We start from the raw sequence: 18,809 nt of genomic DNA, 5'->3' as shown, positions 1-18,809 counted from the left end.
ATCAGAAAGAACAATTAGGAAAACAATCCCATTTGCAGTTGTATCAGAAAAATAAAATACCTAGAAATAAATTTAACCAAGGAGGTGAACACTGAAAACTGGTGTACACTGAAAACTACAGGAATATCCTAGGAGATATTTCAGATACCCTAGGTTCAGTTCTAGACCACCGCAATAAAGCAAATACAGCAGTAGAATGAGTCACACAAATTTTTAGTTTCCCAGTGCATATGTTATGTTTACAATATACTGTAGTCTGTTAAGTGTACAATAGTGTTACGTCCTTTAAAATGTTCATATAGTAGTTAAAATACTTTATTGATAGAAAATGCTAATCATATGACAACATAGGATTGCTGTAAACCTTCAGTTTGTAAAAAACTCAGTAACTGTGAAGCACAGTAAAGCAGAGCATAATAAATCAGGGTATATCTGTATTCTCATCCATTTATTCCTGTGGTCCATTTATTCCTGGTCCATTTATTCCTGTGCTAATACTGCAGTGTGGTCATCACATCATAATGTCTTATATATGGAAGAGTGAGGGGCAGTTGTTAGTCATATTAAGAAAATAAAATTGGATTTCTGCCTTCCATCATACATTAAAATCTATTCCACATAGATTAAATAGTTATATATGAAAGAAATTATACCACCCTTAGAACTATAAAATACAGGAGAATATATTTCTCACTGAGGGATAGGGAAAAACTTATCAAAAACACTATAAAATGGAAGGTTGATAAATTGGATGCTGCTCAAAACAAGTAACCTGTTTTCCACAGAAATACTAAACAGAATTTTAAAAGACAAGGTACAAATTCAGAGAAGCTATTTTCAATACATAGAACTGATAGACAATTAGTGTCCACATACATAAAGAACTATCACATGGTTAAAAAAAGAGATTGTCTTATTTTTTTACTGGCTCATAGGATAAAAAGTTTTAAAAATAGATAAGAGACATCAAACATTTTACAAAACAGGGAAATATTAATAGCAAAAAACATGAAAAAATATCCAACTTTGCTACTGTTGGGAGAAATGCAAATGACGACCACACTGAGAACTTTTTTTCCCCACTCAATACATAGGCAAAAATTATGAAGTTTGGAAATACCAAGATTCAGAGGTTATAAGTCAAAGGAGTTATGGATTGGTTTACATTGGTGGAAATGTAAATTAGTACAAATATTTTGCATAAGTTTGGTGTTCTTGGAAATAGATTATAACCCAGGAGTCAATAAACTTCTGTAAAGGAATAGGCAGCAGATATTTTAGGGATACATCAAAATCTCTTTCACAAGTACTGAGCTGTGCCACTATAATATAAAAACAGCCATAGGCAATACATAAATGAGCATGGATGTGTTCCAGTAACATTTTATTTACAGAAAACTGCAATAGGCCCCTTTTGGGCTGTAGTTTGCTGATCCCTGATAGGACCTGTCAGTTCTCATACAGATGTATGTGCCTAGAGAAACTTCCCCATGTATCCTGTAAACTGTGCTTGAATGTTTATAAATGTGTAACAGCCCAGCCAAAAACAGAAAAATCTAAATGTAAATATTCAGTGGAATGGATAAATTTTAATTATAATCACACAATGGTTTATGCAGTAGTGAAAATTAGTGTATAAATCCAGGCAACAAAATAGATGAATCCAAAAGGGAATGTTAGGTGAAAAAATCTTAGAACCATATCAAAGTGATACCAATTTTTAAAAACATAAAATCAAGCAAAACTGAATTCGCTTTCCAAAAATGTTTAAGCTACATATAGATCAGGTCTTAAGGTTTTTTGGGCTTTCCTGATAGCTCAGTTGGTAAAGAATCTGCCTGCAATGCTGGAGACCCTGATTCGATTCCTGCGCTGGGAAGATCCGCTGGAGAAGGACTTTCATGGAGGACAATCCATGGACTGTATAGTTTATGGGGTCGCAAAGAGTCAGACACGACTGAGCAGCTTTCACTAAGGTCTGACTTCCATTTTACAGGATAAATAGGGATTAGAAGCACAAGTTAAATTATACCTAATGGAATCAATGAGGCAAATCTAGAAGATGGACACTTTGTAGGACAGTTGGCCTGGTCTCTTCAGCAAAAGTGTTATGGAGAAGGAAGGGTGGAGTGTGGGGAGGGGATGTTCTGGATTAAAGGAGATGTGAGAAATGATCAGTAAAAGACAGTTTTGTACAATTGAAGAAATTTAAATATGAGTAGGTATTATAATGTTTTGTTAGGTGTGATGATGTTATAGTTAAATTATAAAATTTATTTTTTTATAGCTTACTCCATGTGAAGTTTGAGATGAAATGTCATGTTAATACTATAAAATAGCTAAGTGAAAAAGGGGATGGGATAAATTGTTAAGAAATTATAATGACTGTTAAAGTAGTTGTAGAGTATACAGGTGAAATTTTTCATAATAAAAAGTAAAACAAGCAAAATGAAAATATATTGTTTTCTGATGCATCTATAAAAGTAAAAGATGAAAATGATAAACACTAAATTTGTTACTCTTGTGGAGGGCACATAGTATATGTAGTAGTCTAGTTTTTTAAGTAAAATAGTAGAATCATGGGTGTCCTTTTTTTAAAAAAGCTTTATTCAGTTATAATTTACATAGTGTAACATTCACCTATTTTAAGGATATAATATAATAATTTATAATAAATTTAAAGAACTATGCAACCATAACCATAGTTTAAATCTAAGACATTTCTGTCATCCCCCAAAGTTCCCTTATATCCATTTGTAGTCAATCTCAACTCCATCTTCAGCCCCTGGCAAATTCTGATCTGCTTTGTGTTCCTATAGATTTGCATTTTCTGGTAATCTGATGTGAATGGCTCCCAGGTGGCGCTAGTTAAATAATCTACCAGCCAATGCAGGAGACAAAAGAGATGTGGGTTCGATGCCTGGGTCGGGAAGATCCCCTGGAGAAGGAAATGGCAGCCCACTCTAGTATTCTTGCCTGGGAAATCCCATGGACAGAGGAGCCTGCTACAGTCCATGGGGTTGCAAAAAGAGTCAGACACAACTGAGTGCATGCATGCATGTGTGCACCACACACACACACACAATGTGAATGGACTCATAATATGTATTCTTTTACATCTGACTTCTTTCACTTAGCAAAATGTTTATTTTGTTTGTTTGCTAGACTGTGCCACATGGCATGTGGGATCTTAATTCCCCAATTAGGGATTCATCTCACATCCTCTGTATTGGAAACCTAAAGTCTTAAAACACTGAACTGCCAGGGAAGTCCCTAGCATAATGTTTTTGAGGTTTTTCTATGTTGTAGTATGTGTCAGTAATTCATCTTACTTTATTGTTGAGTAGCAGTCCATTGCATACATGTTGTTTATTCCCTAGTTGATGGACATTTGCTATGAACATTTGATGCATGTCTTTGTGTGGAGGTGTTTTCATTTCTCTTAGGTGGATACTTAGGAGTGAAATTGCTGGGTTGTATGGAAATAAGCTGTTTTCCAAAGTGACTGTACTGTTTATCATTCCCACCAGCAACATAAGAGGGTCCCAGTTTCTCCACATCCCTGCCAACACTTGATATTGTCTCTTGTTTTGATTATAGCCAGTGGCTATATGAGTGGCTGTATAATTTTAACTTGCATTTCCCTAATGACTAGTGATTTTGAACGTCTTTTTATTTACTCATCAGCTATTCTTGCATCTTATTTGAGGAAATATTTATTCATATCTTCTGCTCATTTTAAAGTGTGTTGTCTTCTTATTGTTTTCTAAAGTTCCTTTAGAAAGGCCTTAGAAAGCATGACTACGAGCAAAGCTAGTGGAGGTGATGGAATTCCTATTGAGCTATTTCAAATCCTGAAAGATGATGCTGTGAAAGTGCTGCACTCAGTATGCCAGCAAATTTGGAAAACTCAGCAGTGGCCACAGGTCTGGAAAAGGTCAGTTTTCTTTCCAATCCCAAAGAAAGGCAATGCCAAAAATGCTCAAACTACTGCACAATTGCACTCATCTCACATGCTAGTAAAGTAACGCTCAAAATTCTCCAAGCCAGGCTTCAACAATACATGAACCGTGAACTTCCTGATGTTCAAGTTGGTTTTAGAAAAGGCAGAGGAACCAGAGATCAAATTGCTAACATCCGCTGCATCATGGAAAAAGCAAGAGAGTTCAGAAAAACATCTATTTCTGCTTTATTGACTATGCCAAAGACTTTGACTGTGTGGATCACAATAAACTGGAAAATTCTTGAAGAGATGGGAATACCAGACCACCTGACCTGCCTCTTGAGAAATCTGTGCAGGTCAGGAAGCAACAGTTAGAACTGGATATGGAACAACAGACTGGTTTCAAATAGGTAAAGGAGTACGTCAAGGCTGTATATTGTCACCCTGCTTGTTTAACTTATATGCAGAGTACGTCATGAGAAACGCTGGGCTGGAAAAAGCACAAGCTGGAATCAAGATTGCTGGGAGAAATCTCAATAACCTCAGATATGCAGATGACACCACCCTTATGGCAGAAAGTGAAGAGGAACTAAAAAGCCTTTTGATAAAAGTGAAAGTGGAGAGTGAAAAAGTTGGCTTAAAGCCCAGCATTCAGAAAATGAAGATCATGGCATCCAGTCCCATCACTTCATGGCATCCAGTCCCATCACTTCATGGCAAATAGATGGGGAAACAGTGCCAGACTTTAATTTTTTGGGCTCCAAAATCACTGCAGATGGTGACTGCAGCCATGAAATTAAAAGATGCTTACTCCTTGGAAGAAAAGTTATGACCAACCTAGATAGCATCTAGGTCCGTCTAGTCAAGGCTATGGTTTTTCCTGTGGTCATGTATGGATGTGAGAGTTGGACTGTGAAGAAGGCTGAGTGCCGAAGAATTGATGCTTTTGAACTGTGGTGTTGGAGAAGACTCTGAGAGTCCCTTTGACTGCAGGGAGATCCAACCAGTCCATTCTGAAGGGAATCAGCCCTGGGATTTCTTTGGAAGGAATGATGCTAAAGCTGAAACTCCAGTATTTTGGCCACCTCATGTGAAGAGTTGACTCATTGGAAAAGACTCTAATGCTGGGAGGGATTGGGGGCAGGAGGAGAAGGGGACCACAGAGGGTGAGATGGCTGAATGGCATCACTGACTCGATGAACACGAGTCTGAGTGAACTCCGGGAGTTGGTGATGGACAGGGAGGCCTGGCGTGCTGCGATTCATGGGGTCACAAAGAGTCGGACACGACTGAGTGACTGAACTGAAAGTTCCTTGAGATATTCTTGTTGCAGAACCTTTATTAAATATATGACTGCAAATGTTCTCTTCTAGACCATGACTTGCCTTATGTTCTTAACATTCTTTTGAAAAACAGAGAATATTGCAGTCTAGTTTATTGATTTTTTCTAAGTCATGCTTTTGGTGTTCATTTAATAACTCTTTACCTAAGCCAAGGCCACAATGATTTATTTTATGGTTTTGATTCTTCCTTGAAAGTCTATGATCCATTTTTTTCATTGTAGTAAAATGCACATAAAATTTACCATTTTAGCCATTTTAAAGTATACAGTTTAGTGATCTTATGTTCTTGTTGTTGTGTGCCCATCACCACCATTCATCCCCATAGCTCTATTCATCTTAAAAAACTTAAAATCTGTACCTATTAAATAACAACTCCTCATTTTCCCTCGCCAACACTGGCAGCTACCATTCTACTTTCTGACTTTGACTGCTCTATGTAGCCAATAGAAGTGGAATCATACATAAATATTTGTCTTATTGTGACTGACTTATTTCACTTACTGCAATATCCTCAAGTTTTCATCTGTGTTATAGCATATTGCAGAATTTACTTTGTTTTTAAGGTTAATAGTCCAGTTTATGTACATACCACATTTTGTTTATTCACTTGGTGCCAGTCACTTGGGTTGCTTCCATGTTTTAGCTGTTGGCAATAATGCTGCTGTGAACATGGCTGTACAAATACCTCTTTGATACTCTGCCTTCAGTCTTTGGGAATATGCCCTGAAGTAGAATTTCTGGATCTTATGGTAATTCTTTTTAATTTTTTGAGGTACTTACTGCTTTTGTACAGCAGCGATACCACCAACAGTGTGCAAGGGTTCCAGTTTCTCCACTTCATTGCGAACACTTGTCTTATTTTTTTCTGGCAGTACCCATCCTAATGGGTCTGAGGTAGTATCTCATTGTAATTTTGATTTGCACTTCCCTAATGAAGTGATGTTGAGGATCTTTTCATGTGCTTATTGGCCATTCATTTATCTTCTTTGGGAAACTGTCTGTTGTAGTCATTTGTCCATTTTTAAAATTTAGTTGTTTGGTTGTTGTCACTGAGTTTTAGAAGTTCTCTGTATATTCTGGATATTAATCACTTATCAGATACATGATTTGAAGACATTTTCCCCCATTCTGTGGGTTGACTTGTATTCTTGTATTCAAGCAGTATATGGGATACTGCTGAATCCTGTTTCCTGATATTTTGTTGAGGATTTTTGCTTGATGTTTCATAAGGGATATTAGTCTGTAGTTTTCTTTTCATGTAGTGTCTTTATCTAACTTCAATATCAAGGTTATGCTGGCCTCATGAAATGATTTAGGAAGTGTTATCTTCAGATTTTTGGGAAAATTTTGAGGATTGGTTTAGTTCTTATTTTTCTTTTTCTCTTTTAATTGGTAGAAAATTGCCTTACAATGTTGCGTTGGTTTCTGCTGTACAACAGTGTGAATCAGTCATTATTTTTTATATGTATATATATATATATGGATATATATCCCCTTTCTCTTGATCCCCTCCCTCCCCCCATTCCACTCCTGATTTAGTTTTTTAAATGGTAGAATCACCAGTGACACCATCTTGTTCAGGGCTTTTCTTTGCTGGGAGATTTTTGATTACTGATTCAGGCTCTTTACTGTAATAGTTATAGGTCTGTTCCAATTTCTGTTGTTTGTGATTTAGTCTTGAAAGGTTTTGTGTGTCTAGGAATTTTTCCGCTTCATCTAGGTTATCCAGTTTATTTCACATATATGTGTTCATAATACTCTCTTATAATCATTTCTGTGTAATGAGTAGTAATGTCCCCATTTTTATTTCTGATTTTAGTAATTTGAGTCTTCTCTCTTTTCTTTCTAAGCCCCATCTAGCTGAAGATTTGTCAATTTTAAAAGTTTTTTTGAAGAACCAACTCTTGGTTTCATTAATTTTTTTTCTTCTCTATTTTTCTTTTCTCTACTTTGTGCTAATCTTCATAGTTTCCCTCTGTTGACGAAAAAAGATGCACAATGTGGGCATTGTGAGTTAAGTTTTCTTCCAGGGAAAATGACTGTAGTCTGGGAGACAGCACCTCAGATAGCTCTGAGAAACTGCTTCAGAGAGGAAGTGGAGGAAGGTCAACATATAAGATTGTGGTGAAAAGGGAGTTCAGTGCAATCAGGTACTTATTTTACAAAAGGTTTTCTGCTAGTCGCAAGGAGCTGATGTCATCTTGAAGGAATTTAGTGCTTTCTAGATAGGAGGAGATGCAAGGATTGGGATCATGAAATCAGTTCCTGAAAATATCTGTCTAAAACCCTGCTCCACCAGTTTCCCTGGAGCACAGAGTGCCTCACTCTCCACCCTGAATTCCTCTCAGGGCATGTCAGAGGTCAACAGCTACAGCAGCACAGGGTTCAAACTCTGCAGAGGCAGATGGCAAATGCCCTTGGCAAGTGCCAATTTGTAGTTCACAAGGGCCCATCATAGTTATAAATTTGACCATATTGGGAGCTGTGAGGGAAGCCCCAAGAAACTTAGTGTCCTTAAAATTCAGTTAAATTTTACATTAACATAACAGCAAAGAACTATTCAGGAAATGAGTCTTGTAGATATAGACCTCCATTAACAAGGTCTTCCCTGATAGCTCATTTGGTAAAGAATCATCTGCCTGCAATGCAGGAGACCCAGGTTCAATTCCTGGGGCAGGAAGATGCCCTGAAGAAGGAATAGGCTACACACTCCAGTATTCTTGGGCTTCCCTTGTGGCTTAGCTGGTAAAGAATCTGTCTGTAGTGTGGGAGACCTGGGATCAATCCCTGGGTTGGGAAGACCCCCTGTAGAAGGGAAAGGCTACCCAGTCCAGTGTTTGGGCCTGGAGAATTCCATGGGCTGTATAGTCCATGGGTCGCAAAGAGTTGGACTCGACTGAGCGACTTTCACTTTCTATTAACAAACCAGCATTTAATATTCATCGAAACATCTTTTCTTCCCAAAATTACCCTCATTTTTACCAAATATAACCAAATTAAGACTAGTTTCTTCACAGAATAAGTCTGGTTACAATAAACTTGGCCTGACAATAACCATAATTGATCTTAGACTTTTTAGCTTTGCTGAAACTTTTATGAGGAGTTTTGGACTGAACTTCTCAGGGCTAGGAGAATCATGCAAAAAGCTTATCACAAATTTCACCTAACAGATCTACGTGAATTCTTCCCTTGTTAAGGTCTCCAGAATTTCTTGAGAGATTTCTGTTATCTGTTAGTGACATAGCCTTCCTAAATTATCTGATAAAGGTACTGGAAACATGAGAATTTCCACTCTTTGGAGGGATCAGATAGAAAAAGTAAATGTTTCAGCTTTGCCTACAAAAGTATAATTTACCAAATTACTGTAAATAATTACTCATTAGTTTGAGGGGAAAGGTTTTCTTACACCTGGAAGACACAGGCTCAAAGCAGTAGTTTTTCAGATAGAAACCATGTAAGTTATAAGCATATTCACCAGTTCTTTCAGTCCTTTTGTTAATCTTGGTAAAGCCATCAGGCTTCTCATTAGAATCCTTCATTTCTTACCTAGTTCAGCATTATGGTCTGAAAATAAGAAACTTGTATTTATCCAAAAGTCCTTTCTATAAATCTTGTTGAAGAGGAAGCATTTTTGCAAAAGCATCAGAATAAAACCATAACTGTCTGTAACAGTAAAAGACTTAAAAAGGTACTTTTAAAATCTGATTACAGTGCAGTTAACAAAGGAACTCGGTTATGGCTGTGACAACACTTTAAGATAACTGATAACATTTATCAGAATTTTAGGCACTCCATTTTATTTCTGGGATATCTATATTAGTAACATTTACCATACTGTATAACCTAAGGAGATTTATTACTTATTCAACAATATCTCCCATGCAATTCAGCATACCAGATGAACCTTATTAGTTCAATCTCTCTCTCTAGGATGTTTGAGAAGCCTCCTAAAGCATCCCAAAGTTAGCTACTGGTCAAAAGTGCTTCATTAGAATTTGATTTAGGAAGTTTTGTCAATAAATATCAAAGAGATTTAAGACACTCAGAAAGGACCATAAGTCACTGTGAAACAGTAGTTACTTAGCCAAAGTAACAAATACTTCAAGGGCAAATGTAGAACAGATCATTTAAGAGGTAAAGAAACTTGAAAATCAGTTATCGAAGGCAATTTAACATCTTCAGAAAACTTGTCTCTTTTTTAACAGAAAAGCCAAATTTAAGTTTTATACCAGCTTACTTTTAAAGTTCATTTACTCAACTAAATTTACCACCTAATTTATTTTAGCACAGTTTTAACTTTCAAGTTGTTGAATATCTGGAGAGACCCTAAAATATAGTCATTTCTGAAAGTTCACCTAAAGCTCTTTATCTCATTTGTATTTTGTTTCCTTAAAACTTTTTCCACATTGAGTTAGTTTTCTTGTCAACAAATTTGTAACAGAGAATAAGGTCTTATTTGACCTCTAGTAAACCTAGGTACAGGGCTTCCCTGGTGGCTCAGATGGTAAAGAACCTGCCTGCAGTGCAGGAGACCCAGGTTTGACCCCTGGGTTGGGACGATCCCCTGGAGAAGGGAATGGCAAGCCACTCCATTATTCTTGCCTGGAGAATTCCATGCACAGAGGAGCTTGGTGGGCTACAGTCCATGGAGTCACAAAGACTCTGACATGACTAAAGAGCTATCACACACACAAACCTAGGTACAACAGGAATATTATACTTAACATTGATAAGCCTAGACATATCTATATTAATCAAACCAACAAGCTTAAGCCACCTTCAGTAACAGTACTGAATATTTCCCAGATCATGGATCCTAAAATTTATCTTGGCCAGTTTTTTATATATTTAGATTTAATTTGTAAGCTCTTACTTTCAAATCACGGAGAAGGCAATGGCAACCTACTCCAGTACTCTTGCCTGGAAAATCCTATGGATGGAGGAGCCTGGTAGGCTGCAGTCCATTGGGTTGCTAGGAGTCGGACACGACTGAGCAACTTCACTTTAACTTTTCACTTTTATGCCTTAGAGAAGGAAATGGCAACCCACTCCAGTGTTCTTGCCTGGAGAATCCCGGGGACGGAGGAGCCTGGTGGGCTGCCACCTATGGGGTTGCACAGAGTCCGACATGACTGAAGCTACTTAGCAGCAGCAGCATCCAGTCTATTGGAGAAGACAATGGCACCCCACTCCAGTACTCTTGCCTGGAAAATCCCATGGACGGAGGAGCCTGGTAGGCTGCAGTCCATGGGGTCGCTAAGAGTCGGACATGACTGAGCGACTTCACTTTCACTTACTTTCAAATCAACTAAAATAATTCATTTACAAGTTAACTTTTACACAGAGATCAAACCAGAAATCTCAGTTTTTTTCCACTTGAGTTCAAAAGGCTTTTTCCCCACTCCCCACTTTTTTTTTTCCTGAGGGCCTGGCCACAGGAGACTGTGTCCCCACTCAGTTGTTGGGCATGAAGCATCTCAACACTGTAGCCTGCAGGTGAGGTCTTGGAGCTAGTGAGCCCAGATGTCAGCTACCACATCAGCAGTATTCACATCACTGAATATTCCCCAGTATGTCTGTCACCAGTGTGTGTCCCCAGGGTGAACCACAACCACCCCTCACCTTTGCAGGAAACTCTCTGAGATGAGCAGATAGAATAGTTCAGGTTTCTATCAAATTACTGCTTTTTCCCTTGGCCTTGGTGTGTGTGAGGTTTTGTGTTCAGCCTTTAAGAGAGATCTCTATTTCCCCCAGTCCTGTGGGGCTCCTGCAGTTAAGTAAGCCTCACTAACCTTCAAAGCCAAATGTTCTGGGGGCTCATCTGCACCTGTGGGTTAAGGCGCCTGACTTGGGGCTCAGAACTCTCATTCCTCTGGGAGAACCTCTGAAATATAATTACTCTCCAATTTGTGGGTCACACACCTGGGGAGTTTGGGATTTGACTATATCACAAGTCCACCCCTTCCACTCATCTCATTGTTTTTTTTCTTTTAGGTCTTTAGTTGTAGAAAATCTTTCCTGATAGGTTCTAGTTTTCTTCATAATTTTGTTTGTTTGTTTGTTTTTGTTTTTTTTAAACATATTAGTCTCTTAAATCATGTAGAAAACAAAAAGTATAGTCACATGTCATTGTTACAGTAATACTGGCTTTTATAATTACCCATTTATTATAATGTTTGTTTCCCCATGTGGTGTTGAGTTACTGTCTAATGTTCTTTATACCTTCCCAGCACTATCTTGAGTACTTGTGGCAGGTCTGGTGGTCACTAACTCCTTTGGATTTTGTTTTTCTGGGAATGTCTTGATTTTAGATTCTTGGTTGAAAGTTTTCTTTAATCTTTAGTATTTTTAATATTTCAGCCCATCATCTTCTGGCCTTGAAGTTTCTGCTCATGATTTTATTGAGGATCCTTGTATATGATGACTTGCTTCTTCTCGCTGCTTTTATGATTTTCTCTTTGTCATTGTCTTTTGAAAATTTATTATAATGTGGCTTGCTGTAAGTCTTTCTTGAATCTATCTTACTTGGAGTTCTTTAAGCTTCTTGGATGTTTATAGTCATATGTTTCATCAGATTTGGGAAGTTTTTAGTTACTATTTCCTCATATAGTCTGGCACTTCCTCTTACTTTTCTCCTCCTAAGACTCCTACAATGTGTCTGTTGTCCTGCTTGATGGTGTCCCCCAGGTCCCTTAGGCTCTGTTTGCATTTCTTTAATCTTTTTCTTTCTGTTTCTCAGCCTAGATAATTTCTGTTTTCCTGTCTTTAAGTTTATTGATTCCTCCTTCTGCATGCACATCTCTGCCTTTCAGTCTCTCTAATGAATGTGTTGTTTCAGCTATTGTACTTTTTAGCTCCAGAATTTCTTTTTGGTATCTTTTAAGTTTTTTAATCTCTATTTATATTTCCATTTTGTTCACATATTGCTTAAAAGTCTTTGTCGAATATAACTGCCATAAATAAGTCTTTTCCAGGAATAGTTTCTATTAATTTTTTTTTCCTTTCAATGGTTTATACATTCCTGTTTCTTTTATGCCTTGTGATTTTTTTGTGGAATATGAATCTAGTACTGAGTCTAACATTTGAGTGTAGTAATGTGATAACTCTGGAAATCAGATTCTCCACCTTCCGGGGATTGGTGTTTTCTTATTACTATTTTGGTTTTTTTTTGTTGTTGTTATCAGCTGTCTGTTTCACAGAACAACATAACATGTAAGCTTAATGTCTTAGATATTTAATGAGCCTTTCCTTAGGTATTTGTAGTCACTTTCTAATTTTCCCCTTATAGGCAATTGTTTTTTAGTGGCTTGTTTTTTAATGTCTGGTTCTCAAAATTGGAAAAGCAAAAAATGAAGTGGGTGTGGGGAGAGGACTACCCTTTTAAATCCACTGGAAGTCACTTCAGCTGGAGGGGGAGGGTCTTACAACAATGAGGGGGAAGTACAGCAACAATGGCTGCCTATCTGTCCGTCTCTTGGTCTGCATCTCTGTGATGAGAAACAATAATTAGTGACCAGAGTACTGATCCCCATTATTTGGAGGAGAAGTTCCTTTCTGCCCACCCTGGCTCCCATAAGTTGTGTCCAAGCTACTCCAGGAATATGCACACAGCTCTCTGCCACATCACTAAGGGTGGTGGATGGGTAGTTGCTACTGTACTGAGATATAAAATTGACCAAACTTTACTGCAGTATACCACCCAAGTGTTCCCCTGAAATTTGCAAGCCTTCAACAGACTTCAGAGTTCCAAAATAGTTGTTTCAAAATCAGACAGATTCTGCCAGTGCTATTATTGTCTATGTGAGGACTCAGGTTTCTGGTGCATCCTACTCTGCCATCTTCACAGAATCTTCTCCATGATCTAATTTTGAGTTAATTTTTATGTGTAATGGGAACAGTTCACATTCAGTTTTTGCATGTCTGTATCCAGTTTTCCTAGAACCATTTGTTTAAAACAATTTTATTTCTTTAATGAAGTACCTTGATGTTTTCATGAAAAATTAACCATAAATGTGAAGGTTTATGTCCTGTCTGTCAATTTTGTTCCAGTGATCTATACAGCTATACTTGAACAAATACCATACTGTCATTTTAATTATATTCTTGACACAGAATAGGTGCTCAAAATTTTAGTTAAATTGAAATTGACTCTGCCAGGAAAATGTTGCTGGAAAGAGAAGACTTACTCTGCTGCAGTGGATGAGTCACTGGAGTTACCTGGTAGCACTGAGGGCAGCTACCTGAGGCTCCTCGTGGGCTGTGTGGCAATCGTAAGTGTGGATGACAGAAGACATATGTATATATACTTATGTGTATAGATACAGGGATGTGTTATATGTGTATATACACATTAAAGGGTCTGACATCCCTTTACATTTTTGATTCCATCTAAAATTTCTTTTAACCAAAAGAATTAAATTTCAGCTGATTGCTCAAGGGAAAGAGAAGGACCCCAAAGGGAGGAAATTACTTTTACCATATGTATATCACAAACAAACCAAAATATAACAGTCTCATTTTATTCTAAATCCTTGTGTCATATCACTCTGAAACTATTCTAAACATTTCGTGGAAATTACCAGTGTTTATGCTTTTAACCTTAATTTCTGGATTCCAGCCTATTCGTAAGTCTTTGTTGGGGAGGGGTAACTTTGACAATATGACTTTTAAATTTGCATATTCTGAGGTAAATCATGCAGTTTCTACTCCAAAATAACTTTTTCAGAGGTTTTGAACTTAAGGGCAGTTATTCTCTTATTTTTTCTGTTTCTCGTACATACATAACTTAGTTATCTTTTGTGGCTGGAATAGATGTTTTCGTATTTTGTGTTTGCCAGTCTTTTTCTCTTCTGACTTACTGTTAGTGTTTAATAATTGGGGGCTTATAAAATTAAATGAAAAGTTCTAATTTTGATTATTTGGACAGAAAATTGAAATTGAATTGGCTAGACTTATTAAAGAATATGTGTTCTTACACTTGCTGCATTTTTGTCTTTTTTTTTTTTGAGGTGTGCATGTTGTGAGAGGTGGGGTGGTATGTGGTTTATTTATTTTTGTTTCATTTCTATAGTTTCCTATCAAGGTGTCTTTTGAGAACTTCTGTCCTTAGGCTGAAAAGAAAGTTTATGCCTCACTAAAAAAAAAAAAAATCAAGGACAAAATTTGGGATAGGCATGCTGGTAATGGTTCGGTTCAGTTCAGTTCAGTTCAGTCACTCAGTCATGTCTGACTCTGCGACCCCATGAATCGCAGCACACCAGGCCTCCCTGTCCATCACCAACTCCCGGAGTTCACCCAAACTCATGTGCATCAAGTTGGTGATGCAGTCCAGCCATCTTATCCTCTCTTGTCCCCTTCTCCTCCTGCCCCCAATCCCTCCCAGCCTCAGAGTCTTTTCAAATGAGTCAGCTCTTTGCATAAGGTGGCCAAAGTATTGGCATTTCAGCTTCAGCATCAGTCCTTCCAAAGAACACCCAGGAATGATCTCCTTTAGAATGGACTGGTTGGATCTCCTTGCAGTCAAAGGGACTCGCAAGAGTCTTTTCCAACACCACAGTTCAAAAGCATCAATTCTTTGGCATTCAGCTTTCCTCACAGTCCAACTCTTACATCCATGCATGACTACTGGAAAAACCATAGCCTTGACTAGACAGACCTTTGTTGGCAAAGTAATGTCTCTGCTTTTTAATATGCTGTCTAGATTGGTCATAAATTTCCTTCCAAGGAGTAAGCGTCTTTTAATTTCATGGCTGCAATCACCATCTGCAGTGATTTTGAGCCTCCCAAAATAAAGTCTGACACTGTTTCCCCATCTATTTGCCATGAAGTGATGGGACCAGATGCCATGATCTTCGTTTTCTGAATGTTAAGCTTTAAGCCAACTTTTTCACTCTCCACTTTCACTTTCATCAAGAGGCTTTTTAGTTCCTCTTCACTTTCTGCCATAAGGGTGGTGTCATCTGCATATCTGAGATTATTGAGATTTCTCCTGGCAATCTTGATTCCCGCTTGTGCTTCTTCCAGCCCAGCATTTCTCATGATGTACTGCTTCCTTGGTGGCTCAGAGGTTAAAGCGTCTGCCTGCAATGCGGGAGACCTGGGTTCGATCCCTGGGTTGGGAAGATTCCCCTGGAGAAGGAAATGGCAGCCCACTCCAGTATTCTTGCCTGGAGAATCCCATGGACAGAGGAGCCTGGTGGGCTACAGTCCATGGGGTCGCGAAGAGTCAGACACGACTGAGCGACTTCACTTTCACTTTCACTCTGCATATAAGTTAAACAAGCAGGGTGACAATATACAGCCTTGACGTACTCCTTTTCCTATTTGGAACCAGTCTGTTGTTTCATGTCCAGTTCTAACTGTTGCTTCCTGACCTGCATATAGGTTTCTCAAGAGGCAGGTCAGGGGTCTGGTGTGCCCATCTCTTTCAGAGTTTTCCACAGTTTATTGTGATCTACACAGTCAAAGGCTTTGGCATGGTCAATAAAGCAGAAATAGATGTTTTTCTGGACTCTCTAGCTTTTTTGATGATACAGTGGATGTTGGCAGTTTGATCTCTGGTTCCTCTGCCTTTTCTAAAACCAGCTTGAACATCTGGAAGTTCACGGTTCACGTATTGCTGAAGCCTGGCTTGGAGAATTTTGAGCGTTACTTTACTAGCATATGAGATGAGTGCAATTGTGCGGTAGTTTGAGCATTCTTTGGCATGGCCTTTCTTTGGGATTGGAAAGAAAACTGACTTTTTCCAGACCTGTGGCCACTGCTGAGTTTTCCAAATTTGCTGGCATACTGAGTGCAGCACTTTCACAGCATCATCTTTCAGGATTTGAAGTAGCTCAGCTGGAATTCCATCACCTCCGCTAGCTTTATTCGTAATGATGCTTTCTAAGGCCCACTTGACTTCACGTTCCAGGATGTCTGGCTCTAGGTGAGTGATCACACCATCGTGATTATCTGGGTTGTGACAACCTTTTTTGTACAGTTCTTCTGTGTATTCTTGCCACCTCTTCTTAATCAGTAGCTATCAAAAAATACAGGACAAAAAGATTGGAGCTGCAGTCTTTAAAGTAGTGAAATCCAGAGGCTGATTAGTTACCATCATTATGCTATACCTGACTTTCCCAGTGGCTCAGCAGTAAAGAATCTGCTTGCAGTGTGGGAGAGGCAGTTCGATTCCTGGGTCAGGAAGATCCCCTGAAGTAGGAAATGGCAACTCACTCCAGTATTCTTGTCTGAAAATCCCATGGACAGAGGAGCCTGGCATGCTAAAGTCCTTGGGGTCACAAAAAAGTTAGACACAACTTAGCAACTAAACAACAACAACAAAGGCAAGAATACTGGAGTGGGCTGCCATTTCCTTCTCCAGGGGGTCTTCCCAGCCCAGGGATCAAACCCGGGTCTCCTGCATTGCAGACAGACGCTTCACCATCTGAGCCGCTAGGGAAGCCCGCATGGAAGCTCAACAGTGTTTTAAGCATTGTTGTATTCATTGCTTTAAAATGAAACGTTATCAGAATATACTGGAAGTATTTTATGAAGCAGATTTAGAGTTCTGTCTATACCACTTAGCAGGAGAATCACTAGTGGGTAAGTTAAACTTCTTGTGACCATTATTATTTTCTGGGGAAATTATTCTTGCTCTATCAGTTTCTTAATGATATTAATGAGATTCAAATAAAGGGATGTTTCTGTAAGTGTTTTGAAATATAAAGTACTCTACAAGCATTTTGTATTCCCTGGTTGCTCAGAGGTTAAAGCATCTGCCTCCAATGTGGGAGACCTGGATTCAATCCCTGGGTTGGGAAGATCCCCTGGAGAAGGAAATGGCAACCCACTCCCGTATTCTTGCCTGGAGAATCCCCTGGACAGAGGAGCCTGGTAGGCTACAGTCCATGGGGTCGCAAAGAGTCGGACACGACTGAGAGACTTCACCTTCACCTTCACCTACAAGCATTTTAAATATCATTTGTATATATTAAGCACTGATACTTAAGTTTTTTTTTTTCTTTCAAACTCTTTCTAAAAGATAATGTAAAAGGAAGAGGATGGACAGTCATTGAACTGTTGGGTTATTTGTTCACAAATATAATTGAAATGGGTAAAATAGGGAATGTTAAAGCTCAAGAATGTGAGACATAGGGAAAACCTATAAGAGAAAGGAGCATTTTCTTCAGTCTGTCTTATGACAGGAAAGGAAATGATACTTTTCTTAGAGAACATATAAAATCTGTAATTTTACATAGTTGAGTAGATTGTGATAAAATCATCTCTTTATCATTCATGTGTAAAATATATGTAAAAATTGTTTTCAAATAGTAATACAAGGCTAGAGTAGTTAAGGCAGTGTGGTATGGCATAGGGTAGACATGTAGGTTGACAGAGTAAAGTTGAGTCTAGAAAGAAGCTTTAATATTTATGTTGAATTAATTTTGAACAAGAATGTCAAGACAAGTTCAATGGGAAAATAATAATCTTCTTAACAAATAATGCTAGGTAGCTACATGCAGAAGCTCTTAGAAGAAAATGTAGAAGTAAATCTTGGTGACCCTGAGTTGGGCAGTGATTTCTTGGATAAATTGGACTTTGTCAAAAGTAAAACTTCTGTGATACCAAGGATACTTTTCACATCAAGAATGTGAAAAGACAAGGCACAGAATGGGAGAAAGTATGTGCAAGTCATGTTGTTTTCAGAATATATAAAGATCTCCTGCAACTCAGAAATAAAAAGTAGCCCAATTAAAACTTGGGCAAAATATCTGAATAAATATTTTTCCAAAAAGATATACCAATGTCCAGTAAGCACATGAAAAGATACTTAGCACAATTAGCCATCAGAGAAATACAATTCAGAACCACAATGAATCTCATTCACACACACTTCACACTCACTGGAGTCTTTATAATATAAAGAGATGCATAATAACAAGTGTTGGTGAGAATGTGGTGAAGTTAGAACCCTCATACACTAGTACACTGATAGGCTGTAAAATAGTACAGTCACTTTGGAAAACTATCTGGCAGTTTTTCAAATGGTTTCACAGAGCTACCATACGTCCCAGAAAATCTTCTTACAGATATATACCTGAATATATAAGAGATCTGAAAACATGTCCACACAAAAACCTGCATGAATGTTTATAGCAGCAATATTCACAGTACCCAAAAGAAGGAACAATTCAAATGTCCATCAACTGATGAATGGAGAAATAAAATATGGTCTATCCATTAATGGGATATTATTTGGCAGTAAGGAATGAAGTGCTGATAGATGCTATAATATGGATGAACCTTGAAAATATTTTGCTAAGTGAAAGAAGTCAGTCACAAAAGACCTTATACTATATGATTCCATTTATATCAGATATCCAGAATAGCCGAATCTATACAGACAGAAAGTAGATCAGTGTTGCCTAGAGAACAACTCAGGGGTCAGGAATTAGGAGAGAATGGGAGATGATGCTAGTAAGTTGTGGGTTTCTTTTTGGGCTGATGAAACTTTTTGAGTGGGTTATGGCTGTACAACT

At 38.1% G+C, this 18,809-nt stretch overlaps 1 protein-coding gene across 3 annotated transcripts in view; it reads left to right on the top strand.

Moving 5' to 3' along the window:
• GKAP1 (G kinase anchoring protein 1) overlaps positions 1-18,809 on the top strand; it is a 91,148-nt gene that overhangs the window by 44,379 nt on the left and 27,960 nt on the right. The gene's annotated exons all lie outside the window — the stretch shown is intronic.

This window comes from Budorcas taxicolor, chromosome 8 (assembly GCF_023091745.1).
Source record: "Budorcas taxicolor isolate Tak-1 chromosome 8, Takin1.1, whole genome shotgun sequence".
NCBI classification, from domain to species: Eukaryota; Metazoa; Chordata; class Mammalia; order Artiodactyla; family Bovidae; genus Budorcas; species Budorcas taxicolor.
Note: the sequence above shows the minus strand (reverse complement) of the source record. Positions and strands in the feature narration are given on the sequence as shown.